We start from the raw sequence: 21,126 nt of genomic DNA, 5'->3' as shown, positions 1-21,126 counted from the left end.
CACAAAACTGAACACACACTAGAGCTCATCTTTGGCATTGTTGTCCACTCTAACTGATCCAATCTGTCCTCTTGCAGAGACCATCACCTTCTAATGATAAAGATTAAATGAATCAATAATTTCCACTTCAGTGAATGAAGCTTCTAGAAAATGTCCAGAAGGAGTTGACAAACTAGCAGAACGCTACAATCAACTGCTGACTGAAGCCTTTGATTGCTCCCCAAAGCCCCTTCCCTCATACCACCTCTGTAAATTACTGTGATTTTTCTGAACTCTACCTAGTGAAGCAAAAAACCAGTTGAGTGAAGTGCGTATGGGGCAAGATCCACTTGGCAACCCGTGAAATTCTCAAGATGCAACTTCATATTGTAGCAACACAACTCTTTCATCATAGCAAAACTTAGCATTTCTCCCTCCGGTGTTGGGATCTGGAGAAAATCAGTCCTATGATGGAGGTTTAATTTTTAATGTTTCCTTATTTACAGAGCAGGCCCTAGGGTTGGCCTTGAGGTTTCTTTAAACAAACAGACAAATTTCCTAACTCCCACTGTAGTACTTCCTCTTATGCTAGCTACTAATCGCCAGTAACCCTCTCTAACCCACACGGTGTTGGGAACCCAGGTCCCCACCCCAAACAGAAATTAAACACAAGATTTCCCTTATAGAGAAAAACAATTCTTTACCTGGGAAGAACCTTTTCCCTTTGTGGCACACAGCTCTTTTGCAGCTTGCTTTTCATCCCTCCTCTCCCTGCTCTCTCCTGATCAGTTTTTTAGAGATCACATGTTCGACTCTGGTGACCATAATTAACCTGAGGTAACTTCTTTTGGTTCATAGGAAAAGGGGCTTTAAGACTGATATACCTGGCTTCAACCACCCTTTTAGATCTGTCAGATCTGACTTTGTCACACTATATACTCAACAGCCATAAAGAAAACTAAAGGGACATATGACACAACTGAATCCTTTGTGTCCCTCTCAGACACAACTGCGCCAGCTTGCTAAAGCTGAGCAGAAGTGTTTCATACATCTCTAAAACTGACCTCCTGTCCTTCATGAAAAGTGAAGTCCAGTGGGAAACACCTAGTCCCCTTGATAACTGAGATAACCTGTGCCTCCCTCAAAAAGGCAAACTATCAGTTATCTAATGAATGCAGTACTCAGATCTTGGAGAAGCCAACCCTTAAAACAGCCTCACTGAATGCCACCCACTCTCCAATCCCAATTTCTTTGGTAAAGTTTATTGAGACCCCAAGCTCCAGCAATATCTGTCAAAATCTATATATATCACAGTCATGTTTCAGACCTGGCAATGGCTCCAAAATGGTCCTGAGGAACACTGTCCGTTGTTCATGGCACTAAGGGACTACCTTCTTCTGCTCTTAAGCAACAAATCAGATTCTTTGTTGATATTGCTAGATCTCTCTGCATCCTTCAAAACCATGGATCATATATGGTACTGATAACAAGCAAACAAAATCTTATCTGAGAATGGCTCAGCACTGTGTAGGATGCACTTGTTCCTTTCATATAAGTTCCAGAGAGTCGAGACGGGCACCTGTTCCTTGTCAAAACTGTTAAATAGACAAATTATCACCATCATGCACTTCTGCATAACTGACAGTCCCTTCTCGAGACGCTCAGTACTGGAACAGCTGAGATGATGTGAATTACAAATAAGCCATGTTTTTCAAAGCTGTTATTGGCACGAACAGACTGTGTAGTATCTGCTGGCACTGTACCCAACTCATGCCATGTTCTAAATCACTCTCATTAACTAAAACTCACCCACACAATCTTTAGCAAAAAAACACACAATCTGTAAAAAACATGCAGATGACTGTTCATGCTAATAGATTTATTGTTGTCAAAGGAAGAAATTTGTCACCTTTCTAAATTGTTACAGTCACACAGTATAGAATTTAGGATAAATCTTTAAAGCCCATATACAATAATCCATCAGTGCTATGGCCTTTTAAAATGTGTATGAAATAAAAAATGTTGAAATTATTTATGAATGGAGCTACTGGTAAAGATTTGGCAAGGTTCATTTCATAAATAATCTGATAAATCATGGAAACAATGAATTACATTTGTACCAGTCAGAAGTGAACTAGTTAGGTTAGACTTAATATAATAATAATATTCTTAAAGTATAATTATTAATGATACTTTTGTTGTTTTCTTTCTTTCAGATGGATATCATTAAATATACAGATAGAAGTATGGGGATGGAGGATAGCATTACTTTATACTGCTGATGGAACTCTTTGAAGAAAAGAAATAGTCAGTATAAATAGGTAAAGGTTAGAAATCAGTTACACTTTATTGATGTAATTTCTTGTAAATTTAATGTAATTCTAGGAAAGCTTCAAAAGAATGATACACTTGTACACTTGTTTGCATGTATATTACCTCTGTGAAGATAATTAACACATCATTAGAATCATAGAATCAAAGACAGCTCAGAAGGGACCATTATGATTGTCTAGTCTGACCTCCTGCACAATGCAGACCACAGAATCTCACCCACCCACTCCTGTAACAAACCCCTAACCTATGTCTGAGCTACTGAAGTTCTCAAATCGTGGTTAAAGACTTCAAGGTGTAGAGAATCCTCTAGCAAGTGACCCGTGCCCCATGCTGCAGAGGAAGGCGAAAAACCCCCAGGGCTTCTGCCAATCTGCCCTGGAGGAAAATTCCTTCCTGACCCCAAATATGGCGATCAGCTAAACCCTGAACATGTGGGCAAGACTCACCAGCCACACACCCAGGAAAGAATTCTCTGTAGTAACTCAGATCCCACCCTATCTAATATCCCATCACAGGCCATTGGGCATATTTACCACTAATAGTCAAAGGTCAATTAATTGCCAAAATCATGTTATCCCATCATAACATCCCCTCCATAAACTTATCAAGCTTAGTCTTGAAGCCAGATATGTCTTTTGCCCCCACTGCTCCCCTTGGAAGGCTGTTCCAGAACTTCACTCCTCTGATGGTTAGAAACCTTCATCTAATTTCAAGTCTAAACGTCCTGATGGCCAGTTTATATCCATTTGTTCTTGTGTCCACGTTGGTACTGAACTTAAATAATTCCTCTCCCTCCCTGGTATTTATCCCTCTGATATATTTATAGAGAGCAATCATATCTCCCCTCAGCCTTCTTTTGGTTAGGCTAAACAAGCCAAGCTCCTTGAGTCTCCTTTCATAAGATAGGTTATCCATTCCTCGGATCATCCCAGTAGCCCTTCTCTGTACCTGTTCCAGGTTGAATTCATCCTTCTTAAACATGGGAGACCGGAACTGCACATAGTATTCCAGATGGGGTCTCACCAGTGCCTTGTATAATGGTACTAACACCTCCTTATCTCTACTGGAAATACCTCGCCTGATGCATCCCAAGACCACATCAGCTTTTTTTCACGGCCATATCACATTGGCAGCTCATAGTCATCCTGTGATCAACCAATACTCCGAGGTCCTTCTCCTCCTCTGTTACTGCCAACTGATGTGTCCCCAGTTTATAACAAAAATTCTTGTTATTAATCCCTAAATGCATGACATTGCACTTTTTCACTATTAAATTTCATCCTATTACTATTACTCCAGTTTACAAGGTCATCCAGATCTTCCTGTATGAAATCCCGGTCCTTCTCTGAATTGGCAGTACCTCCCAGCTTTGTGTCATCCACAAACTTTAGTAGCACATTCCCACTTTTTGGGTCAACGTCAGTAATAAAAAGATTAAATAAGATTGGTCCCAAAACCGATCCCTGAGGAACTCCACTAGTAACCTCCCTCCAGCCTGACAGTTCACCCTTCAGTATGACCCTTTGCAGTCTTCCCTTTAACCAGTTCCTTATCCACCTTTCAATTTTCATATTGATCTCCATCTTTTCCAATTTAGCTAATAATTCCCCATTTGGAACCGTATCAAATGACTTACTGAAATCGAGGTAAATTAGATCCACTGCGTTTCCTTTATCTAAAAAATCTGTTACCTTCTCAAAGAAGGAGATACGGTTGGTTTGGCATGATCTACCTTTTGTAAAACCATGTTGTATTTTGTCCCAATTACCATTGACCTCAGTGTCTGTAACTACTTTCTCCCTCAATTTTTTCCCCCAATACCTTGCATGCTACACGTATCAAACTAATAGGCCTGTAGTTACCTGGATCACGTTTTTTCTCTTTCTTAAAAATAGGAACTATGTTAGCAATTCTCTAGTCATATGGTACAACCCCTGAGTTTACAGATTCATTAAAAATTCTTGCTAATGGGCTTGCAGTTCATGTGCCAGTTCCTTTAACATTCTTCAATGAAGATCATCTGGGCCCCCCCGGTTTTAGTCCCATTAAGCTGTTCCAGTTTGGCTTCTACCTTGGGTGTGGTAATATCTACCTCCATATCCTTATTCCCATTTGTCATCCTACCGTTATCCCTAAGCTCATTAAAGACTGAGGAAAGTATTTGTTTAGATATTGGGGCATGCCTAGATTATCCTTAACCTCCACTCCATCCTCAGTGTTTAGTGGTCCCACTTCTTCTTTCTTTGTTTTCTTCTTATTTATATTGATATAGACTCTTTTACTATTGGTTTTAATTCCCTTTGCAAGGTCTATATGTTTATTATATAATATGCCTTTTTTTGTTGTTCATGTCAGTGCTTTTTGAAGAAGTGTTATTTCTTGGTAGTGTGACTTTTATCAGTAAATAGTGAATAATTTGAATCCCCTGTAAGAAGTCTTTTCTGAGATGTAAAGGTTCCACATGATGGAATTTCTATTTTTGATATTCCATGTGTTATGAAGGAGACCAGACTAGATTATCGTAATAGTCCTTTCTGGCTTAAAGTCTATGATTCCACAAGATATATGCTAAATCAGGGCATTACACACTATTAAACCTCGTGCAAGAAATGTTACACTTTTGAGGCTTCCCCCCCTCGCCCCCCCAACCTTAGGTGTTCTTATTCTTTTTAATCCACTTTGGTGTTCAAGGGAGCGAGGGAATGATTACATAGAACAGGCAGAGAGAATGAGAGGGATGCATAGTAAAGACTTTGCAAGCTTCCCCAATACACAATTCTGCCACTTATGAAAGCTTATGGCAGAGTCCTCCCAGTCCGTTCAAAATGCTAATTTAAGTTTAAAAAGAAAAAGGAAATTGCTTTATTTTGGTAAGAAACATACACACACTTCCAGCTCTGAGGCCCACAGGGTGTATATCTGACTACCTAGGTTCATATATGGCACCAATTAGAATAATATCTGAGCATCTCATAAGTGTTTCAAAATTGAACTAACCCATCTCTCTCTATTGTCCACTTCCCAGTCTGTAGGAGTAAATAGCTTTATTCTATTGGTGTGTGTGGATGTGTTTGGCAAAATTATTGAGGAAAAGCTAAGCCAAAGCAACAGGCTTTGCATTTAGTTCTCAATGCAGTGAAATTAGTAGTCAGTCTTATCTTTTCTGGGAGTGAGTTCCATAGTCTATGTTCAGCTTCTGTGCAAGTTATGACTCCTAAGAATCAATTTTTATACTTTGAGGGCAGATACCTCCGCCATTTTTAGGGCGAATTTTTCAAAGTGCTTCACTCTCCCTACCAGCATCACTTTCAAGTTACCTTTCATTGTTTCAAACAGCTCTTGAGTCCGATGTTTATATTATTTTGGCACTTGTAGGAAATTGTAGTGATTCTTGCGTAACCCACATATTGTTCACATTTCAGACTGTGTTGTCTCACCAGTTCTCTTGATGTCTTCTTGTAGATGTTGAGTAAGATGATGTAAAAAGTTGAGCTTTGTGGGACTCTTTAGGGGGAGGGCTCTGGAAGAGGAGGAGCAGTTGTCCATAAGGACTTTATTTTGGTCTGAGAGAAATGACTTGAGCCATTACAGAGGATTTCTCTTCACCCATGGGACAGGAGTATTTGGTGATCAATGATATCAAATGCTGCGGAGATGCATCCAGCAGGATGAGGATGGCTCTATGTCTGTTGTCTATGGACAGGAAGAGGCCATCTGGCAGAACAACCAGAGCTGTCTTGCTACCGTGTTCTCTTCTGAGAGAGTTCCAAGAAAATGGCCCCTGAGAGGTGACTATGAGGACTTGTTTTTGCCAGCTTCTTGATTTAGCTTGCTTAGAAAAGGAAAGCTGAGTACTAGGTGGTAGGCTAAGACATCTCTCAAGCTACTGAATGAAGATTTCTGTACTGTTGTTCAGACTGTTGTGTGCTTCAGGGTTGGTGACATATTACTTTGAAGGATATAGAGCAGGGAAATTTACCGCCTCACAGGGATTTCCATCCACAGCCACCTTCTCTACTTGTGCAGCCCAAGCTACTTTAGCATAATCTTCCAGACTACAAAATTTTTACATAGTTCAGGGCAACTAACCTATATTTCCCTTCAGTGGACCAGCAAGGGTACCCACTCACAGGCTTCTGTTTCCCCTGGCTGTCACCTCTCTTAGGTGGTGGAGACCAGGGTATTTCCAGGCTGAACAATTCCCTGCTTTCACTGTGTTATTCCCAACAAAATACACTCTGCCTAAGCAGGCCCACTTCACTTTATCTTCAGAGACTGCCTCTCTGAATTACCCTAGCATAATTTACAACTGGGACAATCATTACAAATTTACAACTAGGGCAATTATCTTCAGAGACTGCTTGCAGCTTGCTTAATTACCCCAGTTGTATAATTGCCCCAGCATAATTGCCCCAGTTGTAAATTACTACATAGTTCTTTCTAAGCAAGCATATTTTATTCTTAAGGTAAAAGCACTACAGATGAACAATAAAAGAGCCTACCTGCATGCTAATAAGCTTACGAGAGATCACCCTCTGTAACATGGGCTCTGGAAAGAGTACTCCTTCAAAACCGCATCCAGGGTTTTCCTGTGATTTGAAGTTCATCACACCCTTTGCTCAGAACTAGAAACTCTTATGTGGCCTTACTAGGCCAAAGTCCTTCCAACCGTTCCCTAAGGATTAGGGTCCTCTGTGGATCAGCAGTCCTGTCTGTTTGCTGGATCAGAACAAAAACCTTGAGTCAGTTCACCACCTGGTTATTTATCCCAACATCCTGTCTTTGTCTGCAGCTCTCTAGAGAACCTTTTAAGAGATCAGGAATAGGTAATCAGCCAGGCAATGTGTCCCCTTCCTACGGTGAAGGGCTAATAACTAAAGAATTGTATTAGGGCACCCCTTCCTTGTAGAGAAGTTATATACAATCTCACAAAAACACATAACATTTTCATTTTTATACAATGGACCCCAAGGCATTAAACTTAATTCAGCAAGGGTTAATTTGATTCAGTAAGGTTTATTCAGAGTATTGCATATCTGTCATACAAAGTACTCTCTAGATTCCCCTACATGCTAATTATTCAGTTCTGATCTGCAATACTTTCTCTGTTCCTGGTCTTAATATTTGTTAGTGATGGAACACTCATAGTTCTGCAGGAAACTATTATATTAACCATATATATATTTACATTACTTGTGTATAATGGGTATTAATCTGCCTCTTTTCAAAAAGAGCACTAAGGCCAAATGTAGAAACTATGGAGGTATTATGCTGTTGTTGGTCCCAGAGAAAGCCTTCACTTCCATGTTTCATAGATTCCAAGGCCAGAAGGGACCATTGTGATCATTCAGTCTGACCCCCTGTATAAAATAGGCCATAAAACTTCCCCAAAATAATTGCAAGAGCATATCTTTTAGAAAAACATCCAATCTTGATTTAAAAATTGCCAGTGATGGAGGATCCACCATGAATCCTTGGTAAATTGTTTGAATGGTTAATTCCCCTCACAGTTAAAATTTACACCTCATTTTCAGTCTGAATTTGTCTAGCTTCAACTTCGAGCCATCAACTTTCTCTGCTAGGCTGAAGAGTCCACTATCAAATATTTGATCCCAATATAGGTACTTTGTTCCCAGCATAGATACTTGTCGACTGTAATCAAGTCACCTCATAATCTTCTCTTGTTAAGATAAATAGATTGAGCTCCTTGAGTCTAACTCATAAGATATGTTTTCTAATCCTTTAATCTTTATGATGGCTCTTCCTTCAACTCCCTCCAATTTATCCATGTCCTTCTTGAATTGTGGACACTAGAAATGGACACAGTATTCCAGTAGCGGTCACACCAGTGCCAAATACAGAGTTGAAATAACTTCTCTACTCCTACTTGATATTCCCATTTATGCATCCCAGGATCACATTTGCGTTTCTGACCACAGAATTGCACTGGAAATTCATGTTCTGCTGATTCTGCAGCCCCTCCCAAACTTTTTCTGAGTCACTGCTTCCCAGGATAGAATCCCCCATTGTATGGCTACATTCTTTGTTCCTAGCTGCATCCAGCTTACTAGCTGATCCAGATTTCTCTGTGTCAGTGACCTGTGCTCTTCATTATTTATCACTCTCCCAATTTTTGTGTCATCTGAAAACTTTATCTGTGATGATTTAATTTTTTCTTTCAGGTCATTGTGAAAACTGTCAGGCCAAAAACTGATCCCTTTGGGACTCCACTAGAAGCACACCTAGTCGATGATGATTTCCTGTTTACAATTACATTTGGACACCTATCAGTTAGGCATCTTTTAATCCATTTACTGTTTGTGCCATGTTACTTTTATATGTTCTATTTTTTTAATCACAATGTTGTGTGGTATCAAGCCAAACACCTTCCAGAAGTCTATTTTATTAGCACCATTACCTTTATCAGCCAAACATGTAATCTCATAAAAAAGATACCATGTTACTTTGAAAGGATATATTTTGCATAAACCCATGTTCATTGGCATTAATTATTATTCTCCATTATTTTTTTATTAATTGACTCCAGTATCAGCTGCTCCATTATCTTGTTTGGGATTGATATCAGACTGACAGGCATATACTTATCGAGGCCATTCCTTTTACCAATATTTAAATTTCTTCCAGATATCTGGAACTTCTCCAGTGTTCCAAGACTCATTGAAAAGCAACATTGACAATCCAGCGAGCTTCTCAGTCAGCTCTTTTAAAACTCTTCGATCAAGTTATCTGGACCTGCTGATTTAAAAATGTCTAACTTTAGTAGCTGCTGTTTAACATCCTCCTGAGATACTAGTGGAATGCAAAGAATGTTATCATGCAATATGACTACACTGCATCATCTGTTTCCAAATACAGAATAGAAATATATATTGAACACTTCTGCCTTTTTTGCATTATTTATGATAATTTTACCATTTCCATTTATTAATGGACCAATACCACTGGTAGGATACATTTTGCTCCTAATATACTTAAAAAAAATTCTTATTCTCCTTAAGTCTGCTGACCGTAGAGTTCTCATTGTGTCCCTTTTCTTTCCTTATCAGTTTTCTATAGTTCTGAGCTTCTGATTTATATTCATTACCATCAACTTCCCCTTTCTTCTTTTTGGTTTAAATATAATTTTTATAGCTGCCTTCAGTTCCCTCTAAACCAGGTCAGTTTTTAAACAATACAGCCTTCTTCTTTGATTGTCACTTTTTCGGCTCTTAAACAATTCCAAATGATCAGTTACACTTTTTTGTATTAAATTCTTCCTCCCAGCTGATTTGACTCTGAACTGTTTTCAGCTTTGTGAAAAACTGGCTTTTTAAAGCATCAAGTATATCTATCACTGCTCTGCACTTTACTGTGTTTGCACACTATAAATATAATCACATTTTGATCACTTGTACCTAAGTTAATGTTAATTTTTAGTTCTGTGATCTGTTCCTCTTTATCTGTCAAGATGAGGTTTAATATAGAATTCCTCTATGTTGGATGCAACACTTCTGGAGTTAGGAAACTGTAATTCCAAATTTGAAATTTGAATTTGAATTTGAATTTGAAAATTCAAATTTGAATTTGAAATTCCAAAGGTGCATTAGTACTGACAGCATGAGACCTCCAGGACATGACACTCACACCTGAGTCCCCAATGATCATGCATCTTTTATTCCCTACATGTTATAGAAAGGTAAATAAGGAACTGGTCATCCTGTTTCTTAGTGTGATTTGGTGGTCTGTAGCAGACACCAACTAATACACCATCTTGTGCTTTATCTGTTTAGACACTAATCCATAAGCATTCAAAATAATTTTTTTCCAAGTCATCAGTGTAAACAGAAAATGCCATTTTTGACATAGAGTACCACTTACCCATCCATTTTGCCCACTCAATCCTTCCTAAATAGGTAATAACTATCAATTTTAACATTCTAGTCATGTGAATCGTGCCACCAGATTTCAGTAATACCAATAGATAGAATTTATGCTCATAAATGAGCAACTCCAGTTCCTTTTGTTTGTTACCCAGGCTTCTAGCACTGATGTATAGGCAATTCAAGAATTTCTTCTCTTTGTGTCCTTTGGTGCCCTGATTAATTTTGTTCTCAACATTTTGATTTTGTGCACAGCTCTTTTCTCTCTGTACCCACCCCTTTTGTTATTAGTTTAACATCCTCCTGATTACTCTAGGCAGCCTGTCCCTGAGGAGAATGGTTCCCATTCTACTGAGGTAGAGGGAGGCCATCCATACTATACAGCCCCCTCTCTCCATAGAATGTTCCACCAAACCAAAATCATCCACCCTACACCACTTATCCAGCCAGGGGTTCACTTGCAGTACCTTCTGCCTTTTATCTTCCTTTGCTTATGGGACAGGAAGGATCTCAGAGATTGCTTGGATGTTCTTCTTCAGCATGCTTCCTGGTTCCCTGAAGTAATCTATTATCTGTGAGATATCCAGTGATGCACTGTCATTATTGTCATTATGAACCATCCCCAGTGGATGGCCTGTCAACTTTAGGATGCCAGGCACACCATCCTGTTGTCCACCTGTTCCTTGCAGAATATTCTCTATTCTTCTGAGTATTGTATCCCCTACAAGGATTGTGTGTCTTCCTTGGACAGTTGGAGAACTCTTTGTAGGCAACTTGTTTTTCTTACAGGTTGGACAGAGCTGCTATCCACAGGTGTATCCTGTATATCTCTCTGTTCCCTTGGAAAAATTGGATTTTGAGAGAGATCTTTCAGAGTTTCTATGTTGAGGGCCTGGTATTGATTGTATTGACATTGAAACTTCTGGCTGTGTGGAATTCCTTCTGGTCCTCTTCTCTATGGTGGCCACAGCCTGCCCATCCTTGTCTGTCTCCAGCCAACTAGAATGCTGCTGTGACCTCTTGCCTCTGTTGATTACAAACTGCCAGGCCTCCTCTCTGACTTCCTCTCTGTCTGACTATTTGGTGGTCAGCTCCTTTCTTTCTTTACAATGGGGTACTGATATTTCTCAAATCTGGCTGTCTATGAACTCCTCAACTTCTCTGAGTCTCAATAGCATATCTGCTTGCCACCCACTTGTACTACGTGCACAGGCAGTCCCTTCTGGGTTCAGGCAGGAAAGAAAACGATGCACGTCATGGCAAAGGCCAGGATACTCTGTGTAGCTTTAAACCCGTTTATTCCACCCTGGACCAGATCTTTACCTTGAGATAGCTTTTCAAGAAGCTGGAGCAGCGCTTTGTATAGGCTTCTAGCAGGCTTTTGATTCAGTGCATCGAGCAAGTTTGTGGAATATGATGAGGCAACTTGGTATCCCTGATCTCAAGCAGAAATAAGCATCTCACTGCAGCTTAGCATTGATCTCCAAGAGGGGAAGGGTTTAGGACACATCCCTGTCCTTGGCATCTCTCATTGGCCAGCTTATGTGGGTCACCATGAAGTTCCATGAAGGAGGAGTGCTGGGTAGAGACGGGCTCCATCTTACGAAGAGAGGGAAGAGCATCTTTGCCAGCAGGCTGGCTAACCTAGTGAGGAGGGCTTTAAACTAGGTTCACCGGGGGAAGGAGACCAAAGCCCTGAGGTAAGTGGGAAAGCGGGATACCGGGAGGAAGCACAGGCAGCAATGTCTGTGAGGGGAGGGCTCCTGCCTCATACTGGCAATGAGGGGCGATCAACAGGTTATCTCAAGTGCTTATATACAAATGCACAAAGCCTTGGAAACAAGCAGGGAGAACTGGAGGTCCTGGTGATGTCAAGGAACTATGACGTGATCGGAATAACAGAGACTTGGTGGGATAACTCGTATGACTGGAGTACTGTCATGGATGGTTATAAACTGTTCAGGAAGGACAGGCAGGGCAGAAAAGGTGGGGGAGTAGCACTGTATGTAAGGGAGCAGTATGACTGCTCAGAGCTCCGGTACGAAACTGCAGAAAAACCTGAGTGTCTTTGGATTAAGTTTAGAAGTGTGTGCAACAAGAGTGATGTAGTGGTGGGAGTCTGCTATAGACCACCGGACCAGGGGGATGAGGTGGATGAGGCTTTCTTCCGGCAGCTCACGGAAGCTACTAGATTGCATGCCCTGATTCTCATGGGTGACTTTAATTTTCCTGATATCTGCTGGGAGAGCAATACAGCGGTGCATAGACAATCCAGGAAGTTTTTGGAAAGCGTAGGGGACAATTTCCTGGCGCAAGTGCTAGAGGAGCCAACTAGGGGGGGTGCTTTTCTTGACCTGCTGCTCACAAACCGGGTAGAATTAGTGGGGGAAGCAAAAGTGGATGGGAATCTGGGAGGCAGTGACCATGAGTTGGTTGAGTTCAGGATCCTGACGCAGGGAACAAAGGTAAGCAGCAGGATACGGACCCTGGACTTCAGGAAAGCAGACTTCGACTCCCTCAGGGAACGGATGGCCAGGATCCCCTGGGGGACTAACTTGAAGGGGAAAGGAGTCCAGGAGAGCTGGCTGTATTTCAAGGAATCCCTGTTGAGGTTACAGGGACAAACAATCCCGATGAGTCGAAAGAATAGTAAATATGGCAGGCGACCAACTTGGCTTAATGGTGAAATCCTAGCGGATCTTAAACATAAAAAAGAAGCTTACAAGAAGTGGAAGGTTGGACATATGACCAGGGAAGAGTATAAAAATATTGCTCGGGCATGTAGGAATGTTATCAGGAGGGCCAAATCGCACCTGGAGCTGCAGCTAGCCAGAGATGTCAAGAGTAACAAGAAGGGTTTCTTCAGGTATGTTGGCAACAAGAAGAAAGCCAAGGAATGTGTGGGCCCCTTACTGAATGAGGGAGGCAACCTAGTGACAGAGGATGTGGAAAAAGCTAATGTACTCAATGCTTTTTTTGCCTCTGTTTTCACTAACAAGGTCAGCTCTCAGACTGCTGCGCTGGGCATCACAAAATGCGGAAGAGATGGCCAGCCCTCTGTGGAGATAGAGGCGGTTAGGGACTATTTAGAAAAGCTGGACATGCACAAGTCCATGGGGCCGGACGAGTTGCATCCGAGAGTGCTGAAGGAATTGGCGGCTGTGATTGCAGAGCCACTGGCCATTATCTTTGAAAACTCGTGGCGAACCGGGGAAGTCCCGGATGACTGGAAAAAGGCTAATGTAGTGCCAATCTTTAAAAAAGGGAAGAAGGAAGATCCTGGGAACTACAGGCCAGTCAGCCTCACCTCAGTTCCTGGAAAAATCATGGAGCAGGTCCTCAAAGAATCAATCCTGAAGCACTTGCATGAGAGGAAAGTGATCAGGAACAGCCAGCATGGATTCACCAAGGGAAGGTCATGCCTGACTAATCTAATCACCTTTTATGATGAGATTACTGGTTCTGTGGATGAAGGGAAAGCAGTGGATGTATTGTTTCTTGACTTTAGCAAAGCTTTTGACACGGTCTCCCATAGTATTCTTGTCACCAAGTTAAGGAAGTATGGGCTGGATGAATGCACTATAAGGTGGGTAGAAAGCTGGCTAGATTGTCGGGCTCAACGGGTAGTGATCAATGGCTCCATGTCTAGTTGGCAGCCGGTATCAAGTGGAGTGCCCCAAGGGTCGGTCCTGGGGCCGGTTTTATTCAATATCTTCATAAATGATCTGGAGGATGGTGTGGATTGCACTCTCAGCAAATTTGCAGATGATACTAAACTGGGAGGAGTGGTAGATACGCTGGAGGGGAGGGATAGGATACAGAAGGACCTAGACCAATTGGAAGATTGGGCCAAAAGGAATCTGATGAGGTTCAATAAGGATAAGTGCAGGGTCCTGCACTTAGGACGGAAGAACCCAATGCACAGCTACAGACTAGGGACCGAATGGCTAGGCAGCAGTTCTGCAGAAAAGGACCTAGGGGTGACAGTGGACGAGAAGCTGGATATGAGTCAGCAGTGTGCCCTTGTTGCCAAGAAGGCCAATGGCATTTTGGGATGTATAAGTAGGGGCATAGCGAGCAGATCGAGGGACGTGATCGTTCCCCTCTATTCGACATTGGTGAGGCCTCATCTGGAGTACTGTGTCCAGTTTTGGGCCCCACACTTCAAGAAGGATGTGGATAAATTGGAGAGAGTCCAGCGAAGGGCAACAAAAATGATTAGGGGACTGGAACACATGAGTTATGAGGAGAGGCTGAGGGAGCTGGGATTGTTTAGCCTGCAGAAGAGAAGAATGAGGGGGGATTTGATAGCTGCTTTCAACTACCTGAAAGGGGGTTCCAAAGAGGATGGCTCTAGACTGTTCTCAATGGTAGCAGATGACAGAACGAGGAGTAATGGTCTCAAGTTGCAGTGGGGGAGGTTTAGATTGGATATTAGGAAAAACTTTTTCACTAAGAGGGTGGTGAAACACTGGAATGCGTTACCTAGGGAGGTGGTAGAATCTCCTTCCTTAGAGGTTTTTAAGGTCAGGCTTGACAAAGCCCTGGCTGGGATGATTTAACTGGGAATTGGTCCTGCTTTGAGCAGGGGGTTGGACTAGATGACCTTCTGGGGTCCCTTCCAACCCTGATATTCTATGATTCTATGATTCTATGATCTAGCATATGTGGTTTTGTGGATTGCATCATAAGGCGCCTGCCTCTCCACATTTATTATATAGAGTTGAAGTGCCTAACTCAGGCTTTCTGGATTGCAGTGTTGTTCCTGTGATTTTTCTGGGTGCCTAAAATTAGGCATCACAATGTTCAGCATCACAACACCTAAGTTCCTTTGTGGACCTGGGTTGACAGAACTAATGAAAATCAACAACTTGCCAATTAGAAGCATCCCTTGGCAGCTGAGACTGAAGTGATAACTCCAGAAACCAATGAAAGAGCATTGCGATGAAGAGATGGGATGAGTGTGCCAGCAGATAATGAGTGAGTGATTGCTCCAAGGGTTTTCATTGGTTGTCAAAGTGAGTGAGTGAATGAAACATTCAATTAATGATTTGGAGAGGTTTTTATTTTTTGTATCCTACCCTTGTTTCAGTGAATTTTGGCTATCTCACAAAGCAACATTACGGCCCTGTCTTAATGGACAAAAAGGAGGATGTTATCTTAACATGATTGAAAAGGCTCATCAGAACAGAGCTTGTTAGAGATAGATGAATTGTTCTCAAAGTCCAGATCACCATGAGTTGTTCCTGTTCATTTTGTTTGTTTCCAGACTCCCATTGGAGGGGATTAATTAGCCACTTACAATCAGTCCTCTGATGCCCAATTTGCCCCATCACCCAATGTGACAGGTCCTGCAGCACTTCCTTTGGAACTCTGTGGGAACTCATGTCACCTGCTGAAATGCTAAGGGCTTGAAGGAAAGGATTCTGGAGAACATCTGGGAAAAAATAATTCCAAATGTCTGAACTTGAGGTCATTTAGTTAGAACAGCTTCCTCTCAGGTTGAAGTGTAAACACTGAAGGAAGGACTAGTGTGCAGAACTGTTAAGTATACATTGTTGACCATATTTTCTCCTGTTGTGAATTGGCACAGCTCCACTGAAGTTGACAGAACTTCACCAGTTTTTATCAGTAGAGAATTTGGCCTTAGGACTTTCTGTGAATGCCAACAAGGCAGCACAAACTTCAAAAAAGATTTCAGCATGATGTGAAGGCCACCTTAATTTTTTTCAGTAGCTGAGCTATAAAGAGCAGTAAGTTGCACGAAGTGCAGAGACAGCTGTAGGAAGCCTTACTGAAGTACACACACTGTAGATGCACACAGTGTATTAGCTGTCACCTAACTGGAATGGTTCCTGAGAATATAAAGCAGAGATATCTTTGAGAGATGTCATGATAGCTGCTTGGATTTTTCACTACATGCATATTTTTCTTTCTAACCATTTTCAAAACAAAACCTTTTGTATGTAAGGGATGGAGTGTTGCTTGCAGTTAGGACTCCTAACTCTAAGGCCAACGTTCTGATGCTGGCTTGCTGCATCAACTTGGGCATATCACTAAACATTCCACATATAAAAATTTTACATAACAAAACACTTCTTTGAGTTTAGTAATAAGGCTAAATAAATTAATGATTGTAGATGACAGGTTAGGTTGTAGATTGACTGAGGTTACAAGCTGAAGGAGAATTGCTATGGGGATGAGATGGGGTTTAGGAAATGATTAATGGAGAGATAAGAGAGGTCCCTGATTTTTATTTATTTATGCCCACACATTAAATGTAGTCATAATCATATTAACTGTTTTTGCACTCTGACTCTACAAATGTAAATCTCATTGTTCCTTTTTTGTTTGACAGTTTAGCCTCTTTTCAAATCCCACCCTCTGCTTATAAACAACTATAGACATTAAGATGAAAAGCAAAATGTCAGAAATGTGATAAACCATTCCACTAGCTGCTAATGTCATTGCTAAAAAACAAAAAACAAACAAAACAATGTTGTTTAGCTATATTCTCACTCCTTTCCCCACTTACTATTTTTCTAGGTCTTTGCTGGCTAATCGTTGCTAGTGGTGAAAAAAAAATTGTGATGTGCACTTGTTCTCTAAAGAATGCTATTTCCTTAGGGTATGTCTACCCTACGAAATTAGGTCGAATTTATAGAAGTTGTTTTTTTATAAATCGTTTTTATATAGTTGATTGTGTTTGTCCCCACACAAAATGCACTAAGTGCATTAACTCAGCGGAGTGCTTCCACCGTACCGAGGCTAGTGTCGACATCCGGAGCGTCGCACTCTGGGTAGCTATCCCACAGTTCCCGCAGTCTCCACTGCCCATTGGAATTCTGGGTTGAGATTCCAATGCCTAAAGGGGCAAAAACATTGTCACAGGTGGTTCTGGGTACATGTCGTCAGGCTCTCCTTTTCTCCCTCCCTCCGTGAAAGCAACGGCAGACAATCGTTTTGCGCCTTTTTTCCTGAGTTACTGGTGCAGACGCCATACCACGGAGCCCGCTCAGCTCACTGTCACCGTATGTCTCCTGGGTGCTGGCAGACGCAGTACTGCATTGCTACTCAGCAGCAGCAACCCATTGCCTTGTGGCAGCAGACAGTGCAATAGGCCTGATAACCATCGTCATCATGTCCGAGGTGCTCCTGGCCACCTCGGTCAGGTCGGTCAGGAGCGCCTGGGCAGACATGGGCGCAGGGACTAAAATAGGAGTGACCTGACCAGGTCATTCTCTTTAGTCCTGCCGGCAGTCCTATTATACCGTCTTCTGCCGAGCAACCAGGAGATGAGGATGGCTAGCAATCCTGCTGCACCGTCTGCTGCCAGCCAAAGATGTAAAAGATAGATGGAGTGGATCAAAACAAGAAATACACCAGATTTGTTTTGTATTCATTTGCTCCCTCCTCCCTCCCTCCCTCCCTGAAATCAACGGCTGACAATCATTTCGGTGAGGTCTGTCAGGGGCACCTTGAAAAGTTTAATGAAGATTCAGTCCTGCCTGAAATACCGGGGGAGGGATAGCTCAGTGAGTTGAGCATTGGGTTGAGCATTGGGGGTTCAATCCTTGAGGGGGCCATTCTGTGTGACAGTTGTTTTTGTTTCTCCTTGATGTTGATTTTAATTCCCTGTAAGCCAACCCTGTAAGCCATGTCATCAGTCACCCCTCCCTCCGTCAGAGCAACGGCAGACAATCATTCCGTGCCTTTTTTCTGTGCAGATGCCATACCACGGCAAGCGTGGAGCCCGCTCAGATCACTTCGGCAATTAGGAGCACATTAAACACCACGCGCATTATCCAGGAGTAGATGCAGCACCAGAACCTGGCAAAGCGAAACTGGGTGAGTAGGCGACGTCATCTCAGTGACGTGAGTGATGAGGACATGGACACAGACTTCTCTCAAAGCACGGGTCCTGGCAATGCGGGCATCATGGTGCTAATGGGGCAGGTTCATGATTTTGACAAACGTTTTGGCATTTCAGAAACTGGAACGGAGTTCTGATAGCACAGATTCCTCTCCCCATACAGCGATCAGATCCCGTACCTCCCATTCGGTCCGTGCTGGAGCTCTTTTACGATTCTGGGACTCCATCATGGTCACCTCTGCTGATGAGCTCTGCACTCACCTGCAGCTTGCCACGCTGGCCAAACAGGAAATTAAATTCAAAAGTTTGCGGGCCTTTTCCCGTCTTCCTGGCCAATGCATCTGAGTTGAGAGTGCTGTCCAGAGCGGTCACAATGGAGCACTCTGGGATAGCTCCCGGAGGCCAATACCATCTAATTGCGTCCACAGTACCCCAACTTCTACCTGGCAAGGCCGATTTCAGCGCTAATTCCCTTGTCGGGGGTGGAGTAAGGAAATCAATTTTAAGAGCCCTTTAAGTCAAAAAAAATGGACTTTGTTATGTGGACGGGTGCAGGGTTAAATCGATTTAATGCTGCTAAATTCGACCTCAACTCTTAGTTTAGACCAGGGCTTAATTTCTAATGAATCACATGTCGGATATAAACAGGAATGATATTTTAACTTACTAAAAAGAACCTTACTGATAACCACAGTTACAGTTCAGGGAAATAAAGGTAATCTGGATTACAAACTGTTCTGTACAATACCAAGAACAATGGAGACCTCTTGGCAGGAATGTATTTCAAACAACTCATGATGATGCTAGGAAAGTAGAGGACAAAGCTTGTTTAGAAGGGAAAGCACCATGTTATTTTAATCCTGGTCCAATACCATTAACTCCTATCAGGGATTTGCCTAATTGCCCGTGCTCTGGCCCCACAGTGGTGTCCATATTATCACTTGCCATGGAAGTTGAGTTGGTTGCATCCTTAAAATGTGTCCTAAATATGTCCATTGTCTTACTATATTTGATGCTTTAGATTGTTTGTTCTACTTAGAATTTCTGATGTTGCAAGAAATACTTTCCAATGGAGTCTGAAGATCTTCTGCAGGCATTTATTTTGGAATGAGTGGATCTTCTTATCAGTTTGCATTGTAGATTTCTATGACTGTGCTCCATAAATGGAGATAGACATGATGCCGCTGTTAAAAAATTGTATTTTTGTCAGTGACAATCATATTACTTTTACAAATTTTTTCAAGTTTATGAAAATTGTTTGCTTCTTTGACATTTAGCATAGTGTTGCCTTCATGGCACATCTCACTCCCTAGATAGATAAAATAGCTTACTTCTTCAAGTGGTTTTCATCCACTCTGATGTCCACTTTTGGGGACATAGATCGCCATGTATTTTTGTCTTCCCTTGCTATAGCTGTATTTGCCAAAAGCTGGGTCTTTTCTTCCATGAAGCCATGTGTTGAACTAAGCAGGACAGTATCGTCAGCAAAAACAAGCTAATCCTTATTGTGCTCTATCTTTTGCCTATAAAATTCCTCAGTTGCCTTCTGCAGTTACTTTCCTCATGACATAGTCTTTGACCAGTGCAACAATAGTGGGGAAATAATACACCCTTGCCTTACTAGAATTGCCACTGGAAACCATTGGCTGATGATATCACCATCTCTGAATGCACATTTGGCATTGTATAGATCCTTGATTATTTTAATTATCTTTAAATTATTTTTGTATACCATAATTTTCCAAAGACCATTTCTGTGTATGCTGTGAAAAGTCTTCTAGAAATCTATAAAATATATCACAAGAGATGCTTGCCATTCCACACTTTGTTCTCAGAGATATTATGGAACAACAGTATGGTCTGCACATGATCTCTTTTTAAAACTTGCTTGATTCTCTCCAAGCTGAAGGTCTATTTGCTTTTTGATATATGCTGGAACTAGGGGTGCTAGGGATGCTGCACCCTCTGGCTTGAAGTGGTTTCCATCCTATACAAGGTTTACAGTTTGGTTCAGTGGCTCTCAGTTCCCCCACTATAAAATTTGTTCCAGCGCCCCTGCATTCCAGAATGATGTTGCACATGAGTAATGTGATTCCTCCCCAGTTATTGCAGTTGGTAGGTCACCCTTCTTTGGCAATTTTACTATGTGGTTTTTCTTCCATTGGGTTGGGTTCTTTTCTTCGTTCCATAGTCTATCCCAAAATACAAGGAAAGTCTGTGGGACGTTTTGTTACTTGCTTTAAGCATCTCTCGAGTAATGTTTTCCTCTCCAGAGGCATTCCCATATTTCACTTTACTGATGATTTTTCTGACATCTTCAATTGTAATATCTTCTAAATCAATATCAAGCTTTAGTAGTAGGTCTTTGTCACATATTTCTAATAGTTCACATGTGCTTGGTCAGTTTAAAACTGCCTGAAAATGTTCTGGCCATCTTTTCTGTTGTTCTTGTTCTGTATTAAGTATTTCCATCTGCATCTGTAGTAGGGCCTCCAGTACTATTAACTGTTCGTCTTATACAAGGTTGTAATGTCACCTTTTTGGCTAGCATCTTCAGCATCTTGACATTTTCTATCTATATTTGCCCTTTTATCTCTTCTGGCACCCCTTTTTACCTCTCTAACTGGATCTCTACTTTTGCCACTTGCTTGTCTTTATGTGTCTTAGCATTCATGAATTTTTGCTTTACACTTTTTTTTCTGCAGATTCCTAAGTAATATTGCTAATCCATTCTTCCTTTTTTGATTTTGTTGTTGTTAGAAAGCAGTTTTCCCACCCATCTTTGGTTTTCTTCAGTTACGTACATTAGAACACTGAACCTGTTCTTCAGTTGAAGCTGAAAAGGGCTTTTTGTATTTGGGTCATTTAATTGTGCCTGGTGATGCATGGTCTTTGTTTTAACCTTCTTGATCTTCAATTAAGTGATACAAAGGTTCTGATTGCTGCTGACCTCTGCTCCCCTGTATAAATACACATCTGCCAGTGAGCTGGGAAACTTTCTGGAAATGCAGAAATGATCTGTCTGGTACTCTGTAGTACCATGGGATAGGGGAGAGTTTC

The 21,126-nt window shown here is 41.6% G+C and overlaps 1 protein-coding gene across 10 annotated transcripts in view; it reads left to right on the top strand.

The window, feature by feature from the left end:
* The window catches only part of AOPEP (aminopeptidase O (putative)), a 387,210-nt gene that overhangs the window by 37,606 nt on the left and 328,478 nt on the right, over nt 1-21,126 (top strand). For all 10 annotated transcript variants that reach the window (XM_073344962.2, XM_073344964.2, XM_073344963.2 and 7 more), the window contains 3 exons: nt 2,196-2,300; nt 8,496-8,603; nt 17,921-18,041. The gene's annotated coding sequence lies outside the window, so the exon portion shown is untranslated. The remainder of the gene's footprint in view (nt 1-2,195; nt 2,301-8,495; nt 8,604-17,920; nt 18,042-21,126) is intronic.

The sequence above is a fragment of the Lepidochelys kempii genome, chromosome 5 (assembly GCF_965140285.1).
Source record: "Lepidochelys kempii isolate rLepKem1 chromosome 5, rLepKem1.hap1, whole genome shotgun sequence".
NCBI lineage: Eukaryota > Metazoa > Chordata > Testudines > Cheloniidae > Lepidochelys > Lepidochelys kempii.
The sequence above is the reverse complement of the archived record's forward strand: the minus strand, read 5'-3'. Positions and strand labels throughout refer to the sequence as shown.